General features: G+C 35.2%; 2 long non-coding RNA genes across 5 annotated transcripts in view; one reads left to right on the top strand and one right to left on the bottom strand.

Moving 5' to 3' along the window:
• Positions 1-21,336, top strand: part of LOC107319239 — a 197,489-nt gene that overhangs the window by 111,155 nt on the left and 64,998 nt on the right. For all 4 annotated transcript variants that reach the window (XR_001557698.2, XR_001557697.2, XR_001557696.2 and 1 more), the window contains one exon: positions 7,861-7,926. This is a non-coding gene — a long non-coding RNA (uncharacterized LOC107319239). The remainder of the gene's footprint in view (positions 1-7,860; positions 7,927-21,336) is intronic.
• Positions 57-7,014, bottom strand: LOC116653954. Its single transcript, XR_004308615.1, has 2 exons — positions 6,631-7,014; positions 57-627 (listed from the first exon to the last, which is right to left on the bottom strand). It is a non-coding gene; the product is annotated as an uncharacterized LOC116653954 (long non-coding RNA).

Genomic DNA, 21,336 nt, shown 5'->3' with positions numbered 1-21,336 from the left:
TGTTATAAGCTATAGTCTATCTTTTGTTCCCCTGAGTGTCATAAGAATTGCTTCTGATAGGATTTTTTTCTAGAGTATTTCTTTTCCTTCCAAATTATATTGTTGTTTTTTAACCATAGTTAATCATGATATGTGCCAAAACACTTTAAACACTGCTTAAATATGGAGGAAATGTATATAAGTAACCCTGTGTAGTGATGTTAAATAGATTTAACACAAAACTGTACTTAAAACATATATTATCTTTTAGTTTTTCGTGAAACATCATTTTAGTGACTCTCTGCTCTAATTCCTTGTTTTCTGAATCACTGCATTGTAAATTGTTTGTGTCTGGCAGGGTTAGTGAGCTGTTAAGGGTGAATTCCTTAATATTCTTTTTGGTTTCTGTACTTCTGTGCACCTCCTGTCTTGTATCCGGTCTCAGCTGTGTGTAAAAAAAACCCGAAACAATCCAGAAAGCACTTTAGATATGCAGTACATAAGCAGTACATGGCTGGGCTGAAGAAGGTGATCTGTCCTCCTGCTGTGCAGAGTCTGTCTTACTCAGAACAATTTTGTGATTTTGTCACGCTCCGGAGTTTCTCTCTGTTCTTAAGAATTATTTTGTCTGAGGTAAATGGTCAGAGCCTGTGGAAATAAAGAGGGAAAAATGAAGTACTGAGGGGAAGCAGAAGGAAGATGAAAAGGTGGATGAGAGTGAGGGTGGAAGGAAAGATGGTTGTAGGACCTAAACTTGCAAATTCCTTGGATTTGGACAGAAAATTTGACATGAATAGAACAATACCTTTAAGTTACAGGCCTGGATCTAATAGCACCCTTGGAATTTTTCTGCTTCCAGTTCTTCATTTTGCCAGGGAAGGCTGTGTGCTTATATGCTGGTACTTATAAAATCCCAACACCCTCTGGGTAATTGCCAGCTGCTGGGTATTCTGAATAACTTGATCAGGGCAATGAAGCAATGCAGAGAAGCTGGCATTGGCTGTTTGAGTGGTGCAGCCACATCCGGATACATTTTCTGAGCCAAAAAATGTTCTCTGCTGAAATCCCTTGTGGCCAGCATCATCTTCTTAAAGACTCCTCAGGAGAAGCATATTCTTACCAAGGTCCCTTTGGCAACATGAGTGATTATTTTCTGCTCTATTCTGTGGCTCATCATTGAATCATCCTTTAAGGATATGCTCTGGGCTGAAGTCCTATTTGCACTATTAACTTTTATTCTGTAATAAGTCATTTAAGTCATCAGATTGTCTCTAAATAAGCTTTTTATTAATGTTTTGTTTAAAAAATAATAAATTCTGTTTATGTTGAAACAGAATTTTGTAGCCTCTACAACGTAACCTTGAAATTTCAGAACTCAATAAAAACCTAGCAGAGCCTTGCTGATAGATTGAAGAGCTTATTGTTTTATCAAAGAATAAACTCAAAATGCTGCTGATTATTTTTCTTCAAGCACTAATATCTTAGCACTACTTGCACTCTAGATTTTGCTTATATATGAAGATATAGTATCTAGAATTATATTTTATATAATTATTTATAATTATATAATATTATTATATATATTATAATATATATAATATAATTATAATATAATAGTTATGTATATTATCTAGAATTATATTCATAATATATTGTGTACTTTGGGAATATTAATAGCTCACAAAATGTAAGTAGCCTTTTCATTAAATTCTACCTGGTTAAGTTTTACTTATTTGTTTTTTAATTCATCGTTGTCTATGATAAATTTTGCAGGTTAGGCATTAATGGTTGATGTAACTTGTATGAATAAGCATTATGGTTTAGATGTGGGAGCTCACTGGTATTTCTCCATCAGGTCCTTGGTCTGTTGGGGCATGGGCTGAAATTGTTGTATGAGATTAGTATGGGATGAGGGATGGATGTTTGTATACACATGCTGTTACTGTTGCTCCTGCCTCTAGACCTATTTATGGCTTACGTTCTTGTGTTCTCTGTTATAGTAGAAAATGTGTAGGGCTTTCATACATAGTAATTATTTCCAATAAAGGAAAAGCTCTAATTTGACTCCTTAAAATGCTCTTGAATTTCAGCTTTCACACTGAAGATACAAATATTTGGTCCAGACTGAAAAGATGGTCAAATGGCTCCCAAGGTAGACAAATTTGATGAGTGCCAGAAATCCCATGATGATGGTTCAAATGAAATTGTGCTGGTGTATATGAACTTGAATGGTTGCTCAAAGACAGCATCAGTCCTTCAGCTCAATATCAGCTTAGCGCATACAAAAATAAGAACACAGAAATTAATTGAATGTATGAGAAAGAGACGTTATTCTCAATTTACTTTTGCCCATATACATTTCTAACCTTGCTACCAAACAAGTCTGTCTGGTTATAACATCTCTTTAAGTAGTCATGGTATCCCACTAAAATGTCTCTCCTGACTCAAAGCATAACAGTTTCTATTGCTCTAGCTGGTGTATTGCCATAAAAACTGTTTGTAAGTACTTATCAGGAATCATTGAAGGAGTTGACCTTCTGTGAAGTCTAAGCGACATTATTGAGTTATCCTTTAATACTTGTTTTTGTTATCTCTGCCCTTGTGAGTCCTCTCTTTCAATGCTTGGCTTATTAGTTTATATGCTATTTTCATTGCAATTATAGCCAGTGCAGGAATGTTTTGTTACCTTTTTAACACATTGTCACCATACATCATTTTTAGATCCTCATTGCTCCTTATTAGAGGTTATTTAAGCGCTCAGCTGTAACTGCATAATGAAACATGCTTATGATACAGACTAGTTAAAGCTTTTCTAAAGATTTTGTTTCATTGGTGTTGGTCTGTGGTGTACTGTTTGGGATTTCTTTTTTTTACTGTTTTGTTTGTGTATGTCACCATGTAGTAAAATTTAATAGAAATGTACTTGGATGTCAGAAAAACTTGTGCAGCCTTCACTAGTATGACTACATGCATGGCCAGAATATGCAAGGGTTGACAGTTGGACTAGATTATCTTAGAGGTATTTTCCAACCATAATGATTCTATGATGCTATTATTATCTGAGTTAGTTCTAGAGATTAGAAGCATACAGCCCTAGGAACACAGAGATGCTCCAAATAGTGAGGATCATACTAAGATGAGAACTGGGATTGGCACATGTGGTGGCACTGTGCCTGAGTCAGTAAACCAAATCTCTCAGAAGTGTCCATACATGCAGGTGAAACACAATGCAAAGCTGGGATTGCCTGAGGGGTGCCAATGGGACAGATCTTGTATTCTCACCCTGTATTGCACCATTTAGCTGCGCTCCTGAAAGTATCATTAGCATAAACTTCTGTGTACTTCTGTATACTGTAAGGCTGACTGACCAGAAGGATACATCTGTCTACTCAAGATATTGAGGAGTAAGCTAATGTATACAGTTTATTATGTGACTTCAAATGATGCATCAATTCTTTTACTCTGAGAGAAGGTCATATGGATTAAAATGGTACCCAAACATTATGGAAGAATGAAAGGCCAGAGTATATATAATTTCAGAGCCTTCTATAAGCATCTGTAGCAAAAAAAGTCATCTTCAGTTACTCTTCCATTGTGTTTAATTAAGATTCTATCAATTCTGATTTTCCCAAAAATTTGATTATGGGCCATATATAGACTGTACTTTTTTTTTTAATCAGTCAGAGGTGTCAGTGGATTTACATATATATAGCTAAAAGTAAAGTGTGCTGGTTTTGGTCCTCAGACACTCATAGCAAAAGTGAATTTTGAGGGGTATGTCTTTGGGATTATGGGTAGTTGATTTTTCTTTAGAATTGGATTTAACGACTATTGTTAGCAAAGTAGTTTCTTTTTTTGTTGCATTTTTAAGAGTGGGTGTTTACAGATGCACTACTACTAAGACTGCATATAGTAATATCCTTTTTGAGTAAAGTCAGGCAGTCTGTGCTAATTGCTGTACAGAGACACTCTAAGATGTAATATACAATGTCACTTAAGCCCTGTTTATAATGACCTGGGTTTTCAAATGTTCAGTGCATTACAATGAGTTTTGGTTTGGGCTAAATTGCACTATTGATTTCTTGGTAATTAGGTTTTAATGAATTGTATCCATTCAATTCTAGGTTTGTCAGGGGACTTCAGAGATTGGATTGTGATAATTTTATTCACTTTATTTATTTATTTTTAATGAGTCTAACATTAGAGAGCTCCTGTTCTAGACATCAGTAGATTTGATTTTTGTGTTAGCTACTTCAAACTCCAGCGCATACTTACCTGTATTATAGTATTAATAAAACTTGTGTAAGATTGCAGGAATTTGGATAGCCTGTTTATGTAATCCAGCACTTAGAAGTTTGTTTTCTTGCTGTTAATCCTCTACACTATTTGGGTTGAGCTGTTAGAAACTGGTGAATACATTGGACTTTGACTCCTTTATAGTTGCCTACAGCTTACTGCTGTTTTAATCTTTATCACTGCACACTAAAAAACTGTTTTTCCTTCTTGATTTCTAATCGAAGATGATGATAGCAAACAATTCCCTGTTCTGGTGTAGTAACATATGTGTTCTTTCACACGGGTTTTCTTATTCATTAAATTTAGTCCTGTAGAAGGAGAAATGTGTCTGCATCAACTCCTAAAATACTGATGAAATGGTGTTTGTACAGTTATCTTTGAAGGGCCAGAACATTCTCTCTACAGTTATGACTTTTCACTCATCCATTCAGAAATCAGTTTTCCTTGAAATAGTTAAATAGATTAAAAATCCCTAAGTTTAGTGCTTTCTTTATTTGTAAGCTTTTCCTTTCTCATCATTTTTGCTGGTATACTGGACTCTCCACTTTGCTGGACAGCAATCATGAATAATTTTGGCTGTGTAGTCTTGGGTCAGAATGGATTTCTTCTAAGCTGGGCAGTGAGAATCTGGCCCTTCTGTTGTGATGCTGCAAACAGGACAGCTGGACGTGGTCTCCAGTCTATTGTCTCTTGCTGGCAAAATGCTGAACGCTTCATCACCCTTGAGTAGGCTTTATCTTTCTTAAAGCTAATCCTCAGAGCACATGATCTTGTTCTTCCAATTACAGCCTTCCTCCAGATTTCTTCCTATGTATCACAACTGTTTTTAATGTCTATCTCTGCATAGCTACAGAGCTGTTTGCCATCTCAGAGCAGTGGGAAGATACTTTTGATTCTCTTTTCCTGACCAGAAGCAGAATAACAGGAAAGGTGTGAATCAAAGCTAATGCAGCCCAGGGAAATGTGTCATATTGTCATGATTTAGTTCCTTAGCTTTTGCATTAAAATTATTGCATATATACAGCTGGTTTGTAATGCAGAGAAATAGATGTACAACTGCTTGCATGCGGTACTTCCATGTTGTTTTCTTTGATGCTGAACTACTGTATGCTCTTGAATAAATAAGTCATTGAATCTTTCAGTGCTTTTGCTATTCCTGTACATCCTTGTTCTTGTGTTTATATTTAATCACTAATATTTCCACTTTTTATGTTGCAAAACCCAAATATTTTGTGTACGTTTCAGTTTTTGTCATTAACCATTGCACAGAAAGATTCCAGACTGAGATTTTTCTGTATAATTTGCACTTGCTTAGGAAAGAATCATTCAATTCAGACATGAAAATATGGTCAATAACACATACTTGCTATATTTTACAGTTTAATTTCAATAAACATGATCATTTGAATCTTTCAAACAACATATTAAGCATAACTTTAGTTCCATGTTAGATTTTACCATCAGCTTGATTCTGTTCAGCTTAGCTGTGAATCCTTTGGGTTTTCCAGAACTATTTGGGCATTGTCTTTTAATGTACAATTTAAAAAAGGACACTGATCTATTACACCTGTGCCTGAATACTACTTCGAAATTTGTGCATAGCCATTTCCATATAGAAATATGCATTTTACGTGTGTGGCTGTGCAGTTTAAAACCATTAATTTTAAGTTTATGGTATGAATGCACCTTCATGTAAGACTTTAAAATCTGGTCATGCAGATCTTTCCCTTTTAATGAGCTTTTCATTTTATCTTTTGGACAAAAATCTGCATCTATTTGCATAATTTATGTGTATTTTTAGAAAAGGTCACTGGAAATTGAACTTACAAAAAGGTAAAATGCAGCTTGGGTATATCCAAGTAACTCATATAAATATAAACAAGGATATGTATCCCAAAGTGAAGAACTCGGATGATCTGACTAAAGTGTGATAAATAGCTTTTCTCAAAGGCCAAGGACAAGAAGAAACTTAAAACCGCAAGAATATGTTCTCCAACCTTATGTTTTCTGCTGGAACTCTTTACTTTGAATTATAGTTTATTTTGCTATTACTGTATTGACATTCATTCTCTCTCTTTCTGTGATGTAGTTTATTGATAGTATTGGTTGTAATTATAGAGTTCCTTTTGTGCAGGAGTAGTGCCAGGCTTTTTATTTATTGGGGTACTATTGGAGTATTACTAGGTTTTTGTAGGGAGTGATGTTTTTGACATCTTTTAGAGCATTTTAATACATCAGTAATTGTATGTGTGAGCATCTGGATGAAGACACTGAGAGAAGAATAGGTCTTCTGGAGGCGAGAACAGAGAATCCAGATGAGCAGCTGCCTTTTTTCCACTTAGGAACATCTCTTACCTTTGCTATAAGCGTCATTCATGGACTCCTTTCCTTGTTAAAGCTTCCTTGAGTTTAAATCCATGCAGTCTAACATGGAGGGGAAAAAAAGAGAAAAAAGAGAAACAAATTGCTGTGAATGGTGTACTTAGTGAAATAAATGATAGATAAATACTACTTACAAGCTGTTAATCCTCTCTTGCACTGAATCAATTCCAGATAAGCCGAGCTTGAGTTTGGGTATAAATACACTTTAACTTTTCCTCACAAAAACTCTGTGACTCTGGTGCATTCTAGTGATGTGAAAAATATCAGAATAAATGTGAACAGAGGATGGAAGTGGTAGGAAAACAATGCAACAGTTAAATATATAAGAACCTATTGTTGCACAGCAAATAGAAGAATTCATAGAATAAAAATTAGTTATCAGGAAGCAAGATTTGCTCACTCTTTTTTTTTTTGTGTGTGTGTGTCTGTTTCAAAGTGGTGTTTTTTTCCTAGCAAATTTCTGAGAGGTTTTGTTGTTTGTTTTTTTTTCACCTCTTGAAATACTGCAGATTACAGGATTCCAAGGAACACCTTTAGAAGTTTATTCAGTGGGTAGATAAATCTAATTTATTAGCATTTTCTTTCCAAGTTCTGCCTTTGCTCGGTTTCATTCTATTTTTCCTCCCCCTTGGGCCACATTAAACAGTTTTTTCCTATTCTTGGTATTTTTGTCCTTCAGACACTTAAGGATGCTTATCATTGATCCCTCAGATACAGGGGAAGAAAAAATTGCTTCAGTAGTAGAAGAGGCAGGAGATACAGCACTTTTTAACAGCTGCATGTATCTTAGTTAACCATGTTACAATATATTTGCAAAATATAAGAGGTATTAAATGTGCAGATGTATATTTAATTTTTGAGCTTAAGTGGATTTTTTTTTCCTAAGTGATTTAACCTTTTCATTTGACCTGTGTTACAACAGTTGGATCAGTCCAGGACATTGAATCATCCAAAATTTGTTCTGCTTTGAAGGCAAACCACCCTCTTAACTGTTTACTTCTTTCTGCTTAATGCAGAGTCAGCTGGGGGACCAGATCTATCTCATTTCCTAGTAGTATATTGAAATAGCTTTCTATGACAAGTGCCACATTTTTCTACTGCACGCATGCAATCCTTTGTTGAGATTATAATTGCTTCCCACCATCACTGATTCTTCTTTTTTCTTTTTCTTTTTCTCTTCTTTTTTCTTTTTCTATTTTCTAGTTCCCAGTATTGTTCTGTGTCTTGGAACTGCAGGTTTTCCACAAAAGAAAATCTGGTTGTGTCAAGGTAAGTGAACAAAACTATATTAGATTGCAAACATTCTTGTTTTTAAAAAGGTTGCTTTTATCTTTGACGCTCTGTGGTGCTATTGTCTGCTTGTGTATGTATATATGCTTTGTGGTGAACACCTACACCTGAGGAATTATTTAACTAAAGCATAAGCAAGACAGCAAAAAAACTGCTTGCCTATAAATGTAATCTGAAGGACTCTGGTAAATATCATTAGAATTATATCTGGAAACATTACACAATTTAGTAATTACTGCCCAGACATGGCTTATATTTAGTAAATTAATAGTATTTGAATAAATCAAGTATATATATGGAGATATCAAAGTAATCTCTGTCAAATTTCATGAATCTATGAATCAGATAAACATCTGCAGACAGTACAAAAAGTGTGCTTAGTCAGGCAATTTGTTAGAAGCGCATAAAAACTGCTTCTCCCAACCCTTCCCTGATAACTGAGCCAGGATATAAAACAGCATCTGCAAACGTTTGACTCTTGATCCCAAAGCAAGGAATCATTGCTAAGCTGTTCACAGAATATACCTTGAATGTTTTACGTCCCAAAGAGCAATATAGCAGACAACCACATAAAACAGTCTTAAATACTTGGGATAAAGCAATGTTACTATTGCCAAATTCAGTTCTGTCCTCAGTCAAGTATTTGTGGCTGATGTAGACAAGGTTGTCATCCTGACAGCAAAAAAAAACCTGTGTGTGTCCATGATAATCTGCAAAAAACATATCTTTCTAATGCTGACGGTGTTTGTCTTGATACAATTACTAATGATTGTTAATGATTTTCATAGTTGGTACTGTAAAGCAGAGCTGAAGTACTATGAGCACAGCAAAGTTTCAATAATTAAATATCATTTCAGATAGTTTTCACCTGAATCTAACTATCATCCCTGTTTATTTATCTTATTATTCAAAAGCAGCTGGGGATTCAATCACTGTTTGCTATTTGTCGGCTGTGTTTTTGGGTTGTGCAAAGAAGCAGTTTAAATCCCCCCCTTGTAGTTAAAATCCGTACAGGCCTGAGCACGCAAGACACATGGGACAGTGTCTTTTTCTTTCTGATACACTTTAAAAATGGCTTTTTAAAATGACCTGAAGTTCTTGGTGCTCTAATGCTAAAAACAGAATATTTACCAGACTGATTCTTTTGTCTAAAGAGTGTGAATTTCTACTTGCAAGCATATCGTAGGATGGCACATTTAAGCAGAAGAGATCAGCACGGACAGAGTATTTTAACACTAGATTGAATATGAGCTGCTCATACTATCCTAGATAGTTTAAAAAAAACTAATGTGATCTGCTTCTGTAGGCTTACTGAGTTTTCTGCAGTAGACACAAAGATAGTAGTGTGACAGTATATTCATATAACATAAGGCAAATATCAATTTCAGGGATACTCCAGCGGTCTCAACTTGACAGTATTGTTTTCATTTGAACTCATTTCACTGTTCTTTATTTTAAAAGACCATGGCCATGTACACATCTGATTGGCTGAGCTTCTATAAGAATTTTGCATTGAAGTTGGCCTTGAAGTTACTCACAGTATTTGTGACAGTCAGTAAAATTTGAATGATAGTCATCAGATTAAGCAGAAGGGTTCAAAAATCTTCTATTTGAAAATAGATGTAGATGGTGGAGAAATATTTTAGCAAATTGTGTTCTTTTTATGTGCATATGATGTCATATTTATTTATTTATTTTTCTCCCTTTATGTGATATCGGAACTATGAAATGATGCATCTGTTTTTCTTCTTACATTGATCAACTAAAGCAGTCAACTTCCTTATTCCCATCTCTTCCTCATCCGTATCTTTTTGGCAGCGATCACATTTTCTAGCCTGCACTTCCAGCACTTCCTTGCTAGTCTATAAAGGCCAAAAGGAAGATTCAAATCAGTCTGGAGATGAGTAGTCAGGTCATCTAATTTATCTCCTCTATACTGACTTTTTTAATCACTTGAGATGTTGCTCTATAGATGAGACAGTCTAATTAGTTACAGAGCATATCATCCAGGAATCACTGCCTTCAGTAAGGAACTGTACTTCAATTTTAATGAAGTATTATGAAGTCTTAATTTTAAATGAACTTCATTCACTACTGCTAGGATAATAATAATAGTAATAAATAGTAATTTATCTGGGTAAGCATTTTAAAATGAAACAAAAATCTAGGAAGTGATGCATCAATAATCAATAGGCATAATATTTTAGAACGAGTGATATCTGTTGCATTTACATCCTTGCAGATGAGGAAAGTGAGACTGTAGATGACAGATACACAGCAGTCCTGAAAAGAATAAAAATGTTCCAAGTGAATTTTATGTTTTCAAACCTACTGTAATGTTTTAAAAACCTCTTCTGAATTTCCAAAGCAATATAGCACCATTTACAGTCAAAATAAAATACTCTATTTAGGATTAAAAAATAAAAAATATCTCAAGGAACAAAACCAAACACATTTAGAAAATCAAAGAGCAGTTTAAAGTTAACGATCCGCAACCATGTATGGTTTCATAAAACTGGAGGCACTTCCCTTTTGCTCCATCTAGATGGGGCTCTGTATGAAGCACTAGAACTGTCCTTTATGTTTTCTTTCCAAAACATCAGTTACATGTTATTAATTCAGCTTAGTTCTGAAGGTGACTTCTTTTTCCATACCTCACATTGTAGTTGCCAAATAAAAGGCAATGGCAACATTAATGAAGGGGAATAAAATCTTTAACTCTTAATTATATATGCTGAAAATTATGTTTTAGAGGAACTTAGTGACTGAGGAATTTACACCTTTTGTGTCATACGTCTGTAATTTTGTAAAATTTCCCCTTGCAAAACTTTGCTTTAAATCCCCAGAATTCATATAACAGGAAGTTCAAAGCCTCAGTGAGATTCTTCACCTGAAGCTCATGAAGTACTTACATTTGAAATGCATCAGTTTGCCACATCTCAAAGGAAGATGTTTAAGATATATCAGATGAACTATCCTCTGGAAATGCCTATTTATTTCCATTGGACATAGAGGGATCCCAGACAGCTACCTCAGATATTGATGTCTGTGCAGATTCAGACATTTAGCAGGCAAATGGAAGCCCTCCCCTCCCTGTCTTTCCTGCCACCTGCCCTATGTCTTTCCCCTGACTTCAAGGACTTAGCTCCAATCTTTCATCCTCAATTAAAGCAGGAATGAAAGGATGATTTAATTTGCCTTCCACTTCTTTAAGTAGAGAAACAATCGTTTTGAAGGAAATCTGTAGATCCTTTATGGTAGTGCTCAATTACACATCATTTAGACAAGGGTAAATATTAGGATTTGAGAATCTAGCACAAGTAATAGATTTTTCTTTTTTTGGAAAAACAGCCTATTTGCTTTACAGCCAAGCATTGACTGTTTCAATATGTTCAAGCCTAGGAGGCTGAAAACGACGACACAGATGTGATTCACATAGGGCTCACCAGCATGGTGCTTCTGTGTTCTGGCTTGTTGGAAAGCTTCCAGGGGATTTAGGAAGAGAACAAACTGCAGAAATGCAAACCATTATTTAGCCAATTAGTTAGGAAAATGTGTTGTTTCAGCATGATCAGATTTAGCTTTGCTAATTTTTATTTGTTCTCATTAGAATTTCCCCACACAGAACAAAATATTTAGTCACAGAGCTGTTATCTATAGTTAAAATGGCTATTTATCAGTCAGATGTTGTTTGAGAATACCCTGTGCATGGAAGAGCTTACATATCTCCTAGGTGACTGTAGGAACAAAGTAGAAGCATACTGCATAACAGCAAGGCACATCCATTATTCTTTTAGCAGTGTAGCATTTGAGCGTAGATCATGTTTTGTACATAAAACTTCTCTGATTATTTTCAACCTGTAAAACCTAATTAAAACACCTTTAGAATTAGATTCTTCTTTCCTAGAAATTACCAGTGTGTTTGGTCTGGGGAGAGGTGAAAGGGACTGTAGAAAAATGCCCCCTCAGTGATATTGTTGTCCTTGCATAATATCCTTATGGACTGGTACGTCTGAGCACTGCACAACCATTTTTAAACATGCAGGTAAATCATTTTGTTTAAAATAAACAGAAGACATATTAAGATTTTCTCAGTCCTTAGATAATCTACTGTAGATGCAAATATTTGCAGATGAGAATCAAAAGTGGTTTTACAGGAAGGAATTTCCAGGTTTTCCACATAGTAATGAAATATGATACAAAGCAGCACAGTGTCAATAAATCTACAGGATAAAGGTCAGGTTTACATCGATGGACAGAGCTGGCAAATACATTTGTTCCTGCAATGTCTGTGTTTTAAATGCCAACCTCTGATGAACCCAGTGTAGAAATACACTTTAGGGTTTGATGAGATGTCAGTTTTGTTCAGTGCTGATCAAATAAGATGAATGAAAGTGAAACAAGAACAAAAATATTACTTCTGTCATTTATTTTTTATGCATTACAGGAAGTGGGTCAGTCAGGGAGATTTCTCTTAAACAAATAGCAATCACTGCACAATATCACCCATTGATCTATTTCACAGCAGGCAATAGCCTTTTTGTCAGAAAGGACATACCATTCAAATACCACAGAATACAGAGAAATGCCCATGACAGGTTTGAAAAGTATCTTCCCCTCCTTTTATTGCCAAGCCGTCTCCTTCCACAAATCAATCTAAGCAGCAGAGGCAGGGCACTGCAAAAAAAAAAAACCCACAAAACCCAAAAAACTTTCAGTTCTATTGTGAAGGCAGATCTGCAATAAAAAAAAAGTAGCATAAATAATACCTATTGTAATGGAAATGTAGTATTTGGCAAAAAATAATTTGTTCTTTGTTATATGAACCTGAAAAGGTACCTGACAATTAGGCAATTACAAAAGAGCAACCTTAGCAATTTGAAGGCCCTGTCCTTAATCTGAGTAATGTGTCGTATCATTAATTCATCATCTTTGTGAAACATTATCAAACGGTAGAGTCCATGTATCCCCCAGGACTATAAATGTTTGCATTAAATATGATGTATTTTTGTGGATAAGCTGTTTTGAAAATATACCACTTGTTTTTATGCTTAATTTGGTTAGTAAATTATTTGAATACATTTAAATGCAATATCTCCTGTCCCTACTTTGAGTGATTCTAAACAGCTTTTATATGTCTAAAGTGAAGCAGCTAAATTCATATATATGCATCAAAGTAAGTGGGTTGAGTTCCTAAGCATTTATGACCTGTGTGGAGGTAAATGTTATTTCCACTTTATCACCTGCATGTTGGCACAGCTAAAGAGCAACACAGAAATGTTTCAATAATATTTTACAGTTGAATTTGGAATGTCTGTTTTATATCCATTATTTATTCAAATAACTAAATTACTACCAATTGCTTGACAAGATATCTTTGCTAATCGTAAAATTCATAGATTTTATTATTCAGAAGATGTGTATTTCAGTGCCGTGACATCTGCAAATAGAACTGATTACATTTAATTCAAAAGACATTTGTCTACTGCTTTGGCATGTTATTTGTGGAGGTCAAATAAACTGTAAATCATAATGAATGCCTGAAATCAAGTAAGCATTTATCTAGTTATGAAGTGAGATGTGTGAGAAACCTCTCAGCTCTAGCTGAAGTCTGGGTTTATAGACAGCCTATAATCTTGACTATCATGTTCTTTTTTAGAGATGAGAATAAACCTCCTTTTCAAAAATGGGGAGGAAAATTACAGCACTTGTGAAAGGAAAAATTTGGTTATAGCAGCAAAATAAACAGAGGAGAAAGAGAGCTACATCCATATGGCTGATTCATTCCTGCTGAGTTCACTTGTCGGATTAGATGCAAATATTTAAGCATTTACCATTCAATACAAAGAGACTACAGATCTTAACCGTGATAACCAGTGTACCACTCACTGTTTAGAATTACCTGTGTTACCCTTGCAATGACAAGAAATGCCAGTAAAAGATAAGCAAGAATTTAAAGCTTCAAATTTATTGTTTAGATTGTAAAATGTATCCTTTAAAAAAAGAAAAAAGAAAAAGCTATATATAATACCATTTGAACTCTCAATAGATATCCAGCTCTTCAGAATTGTTTTAGAACTGGAAAAGAATTTAGTGGTAAGGGAAAGCAGAGAGTGATTCTCTTGGCATGACAAATCTGGAGCTTTTTGTGAAATGACTTATATTAACTTTTCTCCTTTGTAATATTGTGTTTGAATTTTAGCTGTACTTTCAATTAGGAATACTCTTACATGATGCCATATACTGTGTTTACTTATGTGGTATAGCAGTACATAGATGAATCTGTTAATATGTATTATTATACATTTATCAGGACCACAAAAATGAGACAGTGTAGATTTTTAAAAGCTTAGACTTTACACTCAAAAGATTTAGAGTGAAAATTTACATTCGGTATAGGAGAACTTAGATTTTTTTCAATTTTTTAAGCCTTTCAGCTACTACTCTCTTGGTATTCCACCACTCACCTGGTGGTGATCTTGCATCATACCTCTCATTTGACACATTTGTGTTGAGGTTGGGTGTCAGCAGAGTACCACTGTGTGCTGCAAGGAGAGATGACTGAGCAGTGCTCCTAAAGGGCCCCCAGGCTGAGCTGTGGGGCAGAAATGCCTGTGTCCTGCCCTGATCCAAATTCTGCTCAAGAGACTTGATTCTCTACTTTCAGCTTAGATCTGTCTAGTGATCTGAACTCTGGACTAAACCTGTGCAGCCTCTGCTACTGCCTGCCTTGTTTTCTCAGTGGTCTCTGGCTCTGCTTACTCCTTGAAATACTGCCTAACCCGCTTTCTTGGCCCAAGCAGGGAAGAAAAGAGGAGTTACTTTCAAAACTGGAAGTGAAATGGGCAAAGTAAACCCAAAGGAGGTGATAGAGCTCCTTCTAAATTATCACTTTTGATCAAAGAACTTGCTTTTTGACTAAGCTATGGATGTCTTACCTAGTTACCAGATAAGTAAGGGAAGGAAAATAGTAGCTTATTGCTCTTTGGTGAGGTACAACTCTCTGGATAAACAGGAATATTGCAGATAAATAACACAAATTTAACTACACCCAATTTCAGATGAACTTTTCAGCAGCTGCAGTCTTTATGGAAGCCTTCCAGATGCATATCAGAAACCCTAATGCAATATCCTTCATGTGAAAGGGGAAATCAGCTACAGTTTCCTTCTTTGAAACTATCTGCTAACTTATTTTTCTCCCTCTATCTGCCAGATCATTGCTCTTTCTAAAGCACTTTCTTTCCCATCATTAACATAAGTAACTGACCTTTTTAATAATAACAAAGAAGTGTGAAAGGAACTTCGTTTATCCACACTGTGGGTTTCTTGTCTGTGTCCTCATTTATCCTTGCAGATGAAGTAGTTAAGAGCATTTGGGGACGATGAACTTAGTGGCTGAGTTTAGGACATGTTTGGATTCTTTTGCATTTTGACAACAGCAAATACATGGCAAACACACAGTAAACCATCCCATTGAATTTTTCTATCCCCAACAAATAATTTGAGTCATGTTTGTTGACTAAGCAGTTGTTCTCACATATGGCTTCCCATTGTAATTAATAAGTTACTTTACTTTGCAGCACATTGCATGGCTATAACTCTACAGCCTTGTGCAATAATTTATATGTTTATTCTTAATAGTTTAATTGTTTGTAATTGTCTTTTTTGAAGGTAACTTCTTGATAATTCAATTGAACAGTTGTTGTTTTTACTCCTTGCTTCTCAGTAGTAAGGCTTTAAGTACTTTTTATTAAAATTACCCGAGGTACTTATTTTACATCCCTTTCTAATCTGGTTAACAAACAGTACTATTCTTACTTTTCCTCTGGGAAACAAATAAAAAGCACCGCAAAAACGTATTACTTTACATAAATGCAAACAAGGACATTTAATTAGGTTTGGTAGCGTAGCTGATGAATGGTCTGTATATACTCTAAATGGAGTATATATATCATGTATACATACACTTTAGTTAGAGCTTTACTGTATCTTAAAATGTTTTTGTAAAGAAAGGCCTTAGTTCCAAAAAGCTGCTGCTTAACCAAATTTTACAGGGGTTTTTAGTATTTTAAGTTCCACGGTATGGTTCCTGTAGCTTCAGACAGGAGAAAATTGTTGTACAAAGACAATTATTTACCAGGTGGCTATATGAAAACATATATAGAGAAGTGGTAGATACCTAAATATTTTTTAAAATCTGCCCTAAAGTCCAATTCACTGTGGATTACTCAGTATATGAAATTAAATACCTCTCAGTGGGATAGGGAAGAGAACTTTTAAGATTTTTTGAAGGATGAACCAAACTGCCAATCATTTACAGCATTTTCTTGCACCTAATTTTCCATCTCTCACTGTTAGGCAATTTCCCATCACTTTTAAGATGATCAGCTGATGAAAAGTTGTTTTTTTCACCCTGCATTAAATGCTTTCTAGCTCTCCTATAAGGACTTCTGTAATTAGCCAAGATATCTCTTATTTTTGCTTAAAAGGAAATATAAAAATCCTCAGGTTATTTTTTTTCTGCTCACTAAAAGCTTTGAAATTCACAATGTATATTAGACTGTAGGCCAATTCTGTATAGTCTTTCCCCATGAAAGCTAGTGTTTTCATAGTTGCTAAATAACAAATATGTTAATTTCATGTTGTATCTTAAATCTTCTATTAAAATCCTCACAAAGTTGTAAAGTGAAAGTAATGAAACAATTTAATGAGCATAATCCAGTCCATTAAATTTACCCTTTTAACCCTTGTAAATAGAAATTCATTGATTTTATTGCAATAGTTTATAAAATCTAGTTGGTGGATGAACCTATTCCACGTGATAATCTTGTTATGTCCTATTTACCCTTCTTTCTTTTATTGCCATAGAGTTTATTTCCATGTTCAGTCCATCATTAGAATATGAAATTTCTATCTGAATTATCTCACTACATGTAATTTGAGTGCTGAAATTTGTGTCTTTATTGAAATCAAGCAGAAGTTTACGGACTGCAAGGTCATTATCTCCCTAAAGGTCAAAGCAAGCGAACAGATGTCCTAATAAACATGTTAGAATTAAATACAGAAGAAAGCTTTGCTAGGTTTTTCCTGATACCTCAGATGTAGATTTATTTATTTATTTTTTTGTCTGACATTCAGAAGTTCATTTAGGATATCTCGGTTCTGTGAATACTCTGAATTTTTCTATTTTTACTCTTCATATATTCAGATTTTAGATCTGAATTTAGACCTGTTATGATCTGCGGGAAGTGGCACCTTTTATGATCCTGACTGTGTAGGTTGTGTTGTGTAGACAACTCAAAAAGAATTACTGGAAAATTTGATTAATCATTTATAGACATTGTATTTCCAGTTGTCATAGATAAGTCAGGAGAAGGAAGAATAGTATGGAGACAGTCAACTAAAACCTCACTCTGTCAATTAGAATAAAATATAATTGCTGGGGTTTGTATTAAAATGAATTCAAAGGATAGATTTTCCAAAATTTCTAATAATGCATTCTTCTGTTTTTCACATCTATTCCTTTCTTATTCTCTGCTCTTTGATAACATTTCTTTATATGCCTTTTAATTACTGCAAATGCGCATGGAACAGCTTTTCATTTTTACAATCTGTTTTATGCTGGATTGAATCATACTGAGATACAAGAAACAAGGTAAAATTCTTATTGAGGTTTTAGCTTCTCTGCAGTGTTGTCACATCACTTCAAACTAGGTTAGTGACACAGAAATTGGGAAAGGAAAGGTCAGTCTATGTCTACTTACTTTACTCATTTTACTGAAGGTGCTCTCCTAGCTATGTTGGTATTCTCTCTGGTCAGTTCATCAGAAGTAGCTGAGTCAGGTATCATAAAACAGCTGACCTACATTTACTTGCAAGTAGCTCAGGTGCTTCATGCTTGTTTAATGGTTACAGGTTTACTGCCGCAATAGAATACTATAAAGCTGTATGTTGTCAATACTAAAACACTACTACTTCAAACAAGCCCATCTAGAGATTATCCAACTATGAGAGAAGTTCTGAAAGAAACACCTCCTATTATATAATATCAGAACATCAGAGGCAGATGCTGGTGGTATGGCAGTAGAGGTTGAACCTGCCCACCAGTATTCAATTACATGTTGTTGCTGTGTGAGATGGCAGCAGAGGGGCAGTCTGACAGAACTGAGCCTGACATAGGAGTGCCTGTGAAGCAAAGGTGTGACATTGAGTTTCTCCATGTGGAAAAAATGGCACCCACTGACATTCATCAATGCTTGCTGAATGTTTATAGAGACTGAACATTGGATGTGAGCACAGTCAGGCAGTGGATGGTGGTTTCAGCTGTGGTGACAGCAACAGTGGGTCACCTCCTCTGGTGCAATTCTTTACAAGTGTAGCATGCAGGCTTTTGTTCATTGCTGGCAAAAATGTGTAGCTTGTGGTGGTGACTGTTGAAAAAATAGTGTTCTGTAGCTGAGAATGTGCTCTATTAAAGTATTCTGCTCTTCGTATCTGCTGTAGTTTTTGTAAAACTAAATAAGAGGCATAACTTCTGGAGCAACCTACGTACTATGTGTTTTGAATTAAAAAATGAAGGAGTCCAAGGTTCACTGAAATTTTACTGAATTGTTATCAGAACAGATATAGCTGATGCCAGTATTAATTTTTGAGCACTGCTGATGCTAAAGGAGGGGCAGGAGCTTAGTGTTAAGTTGCTAAGGTAACCCTTGTAGGCATATCTGAGGAGGTACGTAGTGAGGAACTGGATCAAAAAAGAAGAAGGTTCTCAAAGTGATCTTGATTATTAGGGACAGAAGTGAAGTCCAGTGAAAAATCCTAAATAAATTTGGAATTGAATATATGAGATCAACTCAGCAGGATAGAATTAGAAGTAGTATTTCAGCAGAGATGTCTGAAGAATATTATTGATAGGAGATTTTGCACTGTCAGCCGAGGTTATTAAATCACAAACTAGAGAAGTCCTGAGAGAAGACAAGCATGTGATTAATGTGAGAAAAAATACTTTGAAAGGCATAAAACATTGTTAAATAATATTCATTGTGCAGGTGAAAGAAAATCATCTCCATGAAAACCTGAAGTAACATCTCCCACTGAAAGTGTCAAATATAATCCTTCCAGATATGAATGATATGCTAGCAGAACTCAGAATGAATTTGGATGCAGGGTGAGAAACGGGACAGTGACCTAGCAATTGTGTGAGATTGACATAGTACAAAAGAAAGGTAGCTGGAATGAATGTAAGAATTACTGAACGATTTCTTTAGTGTTGTATGTCAGCATGATGTGCGGCACTCTGGAAAGGATTTAAAAGAAAATGAACTGAATAGGTAGAGCTCTGAAAGGGTAGCTTGAATGGCTAACCACGTGACCATGATTAAAGCACTGTGAGAATTTGGACAACAGCCTTGCTGATCTCAGAGATGCTCAGTTTGGGAGGAAAAATTAAGTGTGAGTTCATGAAGACGGCAGTGAAGATGAGACCACTACCAGAAACAGAGAATAAGTAGTAGTCTAATTATCACAGTCAGAAACCATCAGTGAATCTACAGGAGTAAAACTGGAGTGAATTGTAGAGTAAATAGGAGGTGGTTTGGAAAAATTACTATTTGGTGTTGTACTGAGGGTAGGTGATTCTTCACTAGATCAAGTAAAGGAGATTTAGAGAAGGGAAAAGAGGAAGGGAAAAGTGTGAATTAGTTTTTCTTGGGTAAAAGATTATCATTAAAGATTATGATGATGTTCATGGATTAATGTTTATTAACTGTCCAACATTAAGGAAAGGACCTTAGAAGAGCTCTGCTGAACTAACTACAGTGATGCACCCATCATATGTTGCATGCCAAAAGGTTTTATTTCTGGTCAGTTTTTGGCAAGTGTTTCTGCCAGTTCTGCAAAGCTTCTGCTCATGTGGGTAGTTGTTTTGTTCTGTTTTTCAGTGGAATACGAGGAATCCATACTATAGGATAAAATAGTAGAGATAGATTTTGTTGGTGGTTGAAGTAGCAATAGTACAATTACCGTTGCTTGGTTGCTTCCTTTGGAATTTCATTTTATTCAGTGGTAGAGTAAAAAAAAAGAAAATAATAAATGCTTAGTAAGCATTCTGAATTTTGTTTCAATTGGTAAATATTTTTTGGAAGGCCAGGGGGAAAATGTGAACATATGCTCTTGAAAAGCACGCATGTGTTTTAGGAGCTGTTGTCTCAGTAACTTGCACTGAAATGCAATCCTCTCAGTGCACATATTCTTTCTGAAAATGGAATTTTGGTGATTTCTGAAAAGCTTCCCTACTGATTTTCTCAGTGTCAATGGAGTTGATCAACAAAAGCTTTGTTTTGGAAGAGATTATTTTAGCGGCTTCCACATTTGGCTATGTGTTTAGAGAAATGCAGTTAATGTTCTATTTACAGAAGCAGTTGATAGGACAAGATACTGAAACAATGTATTATATCTCCTTGCCGATTGCACTTTTGCATTAATGAACTGTCAAGAAACTCCAGGGAATACAACCAAAGAGGTATTTATTCTTCTGCCTATATGGTTCAATTAAATATCCTACTAATTAATTCAGAATAACTTCATGAGAACTATTTACAGTGGTAAAGTGTTTACATCCTTGTCTCTCTAAAACAGCAGACAAGGCAAAAATGGCAACTTTTTGGTTTTTGTTTTATCTGGTACATAGGAAAATAAATCACCATTTCTGATAGTTTACTGTATTTCTAAAATCAAGCACTTAATTCCAATCTCACTAAGATCCATTTAAATTTCATACAATCATTGTAGAATTGTTTGAGTTGGAGGTAAGCTTTAAAAGTTATGTAGTTCAACTCCTCTGCAATGAATAGGGATACCTACAGCTTGACTGGGTTTCTAAGAGCCCAGTTCAACCTGTCCTTGTACGTCCCCAAGGATGGAGCATCCACCACCAATCTGGGCAACGTTACAGTTGTTCACTGCCCTAACTTAGATGTATCTTCTGTGAAATCAGGTGGAACAGACTGTATAAACAGGATCAAAATCAAGCCTAATCCCAAAATATAATATTAATAATCTGGCTGCATGTCACCTTGCAATCACACTGAAACTTAATCTCTGTTCTGTATTGGAATAGGAAACATTTGGGATTTATTTACAAAGCAGAACCTCACTGATTATTCTAAAACTGAAAGTTGAATTTCTTTTCTCAAAAAGATTAGAAAAAGACCCTAATCAGTAAAAGAATCCCAGTAGGACAGCCCTCAGTTGCATGAGTAGTAGGAAGCTTCAGCCACTGTTAGAGCTAGACTTCTAGAAAATGCTTTTGCTACAGTTTTGGATTGCTAATACATGTCTATGGTTAGCAGATTTTGTTACTGTTTTGTTGCTTGTTTGTTGTTTTAGTTT

The sequence above is a fragment of the Coturnix japonica genome, chromosome 11 (assembly GCF_001577835.2).
Source record: "Coturnix japonica isolate 7356 chromosome 11, Coturnix japonica 2.1, whole genome shotgun sequence".
Lineage (NCBI taxonomy): Eukaryota > Metazoa > Chordata > Aves > Galliformes > Phasianidae > Coturnix > Coturnix japonica.
This window is presented reverse-complemented; position numbering and strand designations above follow the sequence as displayed.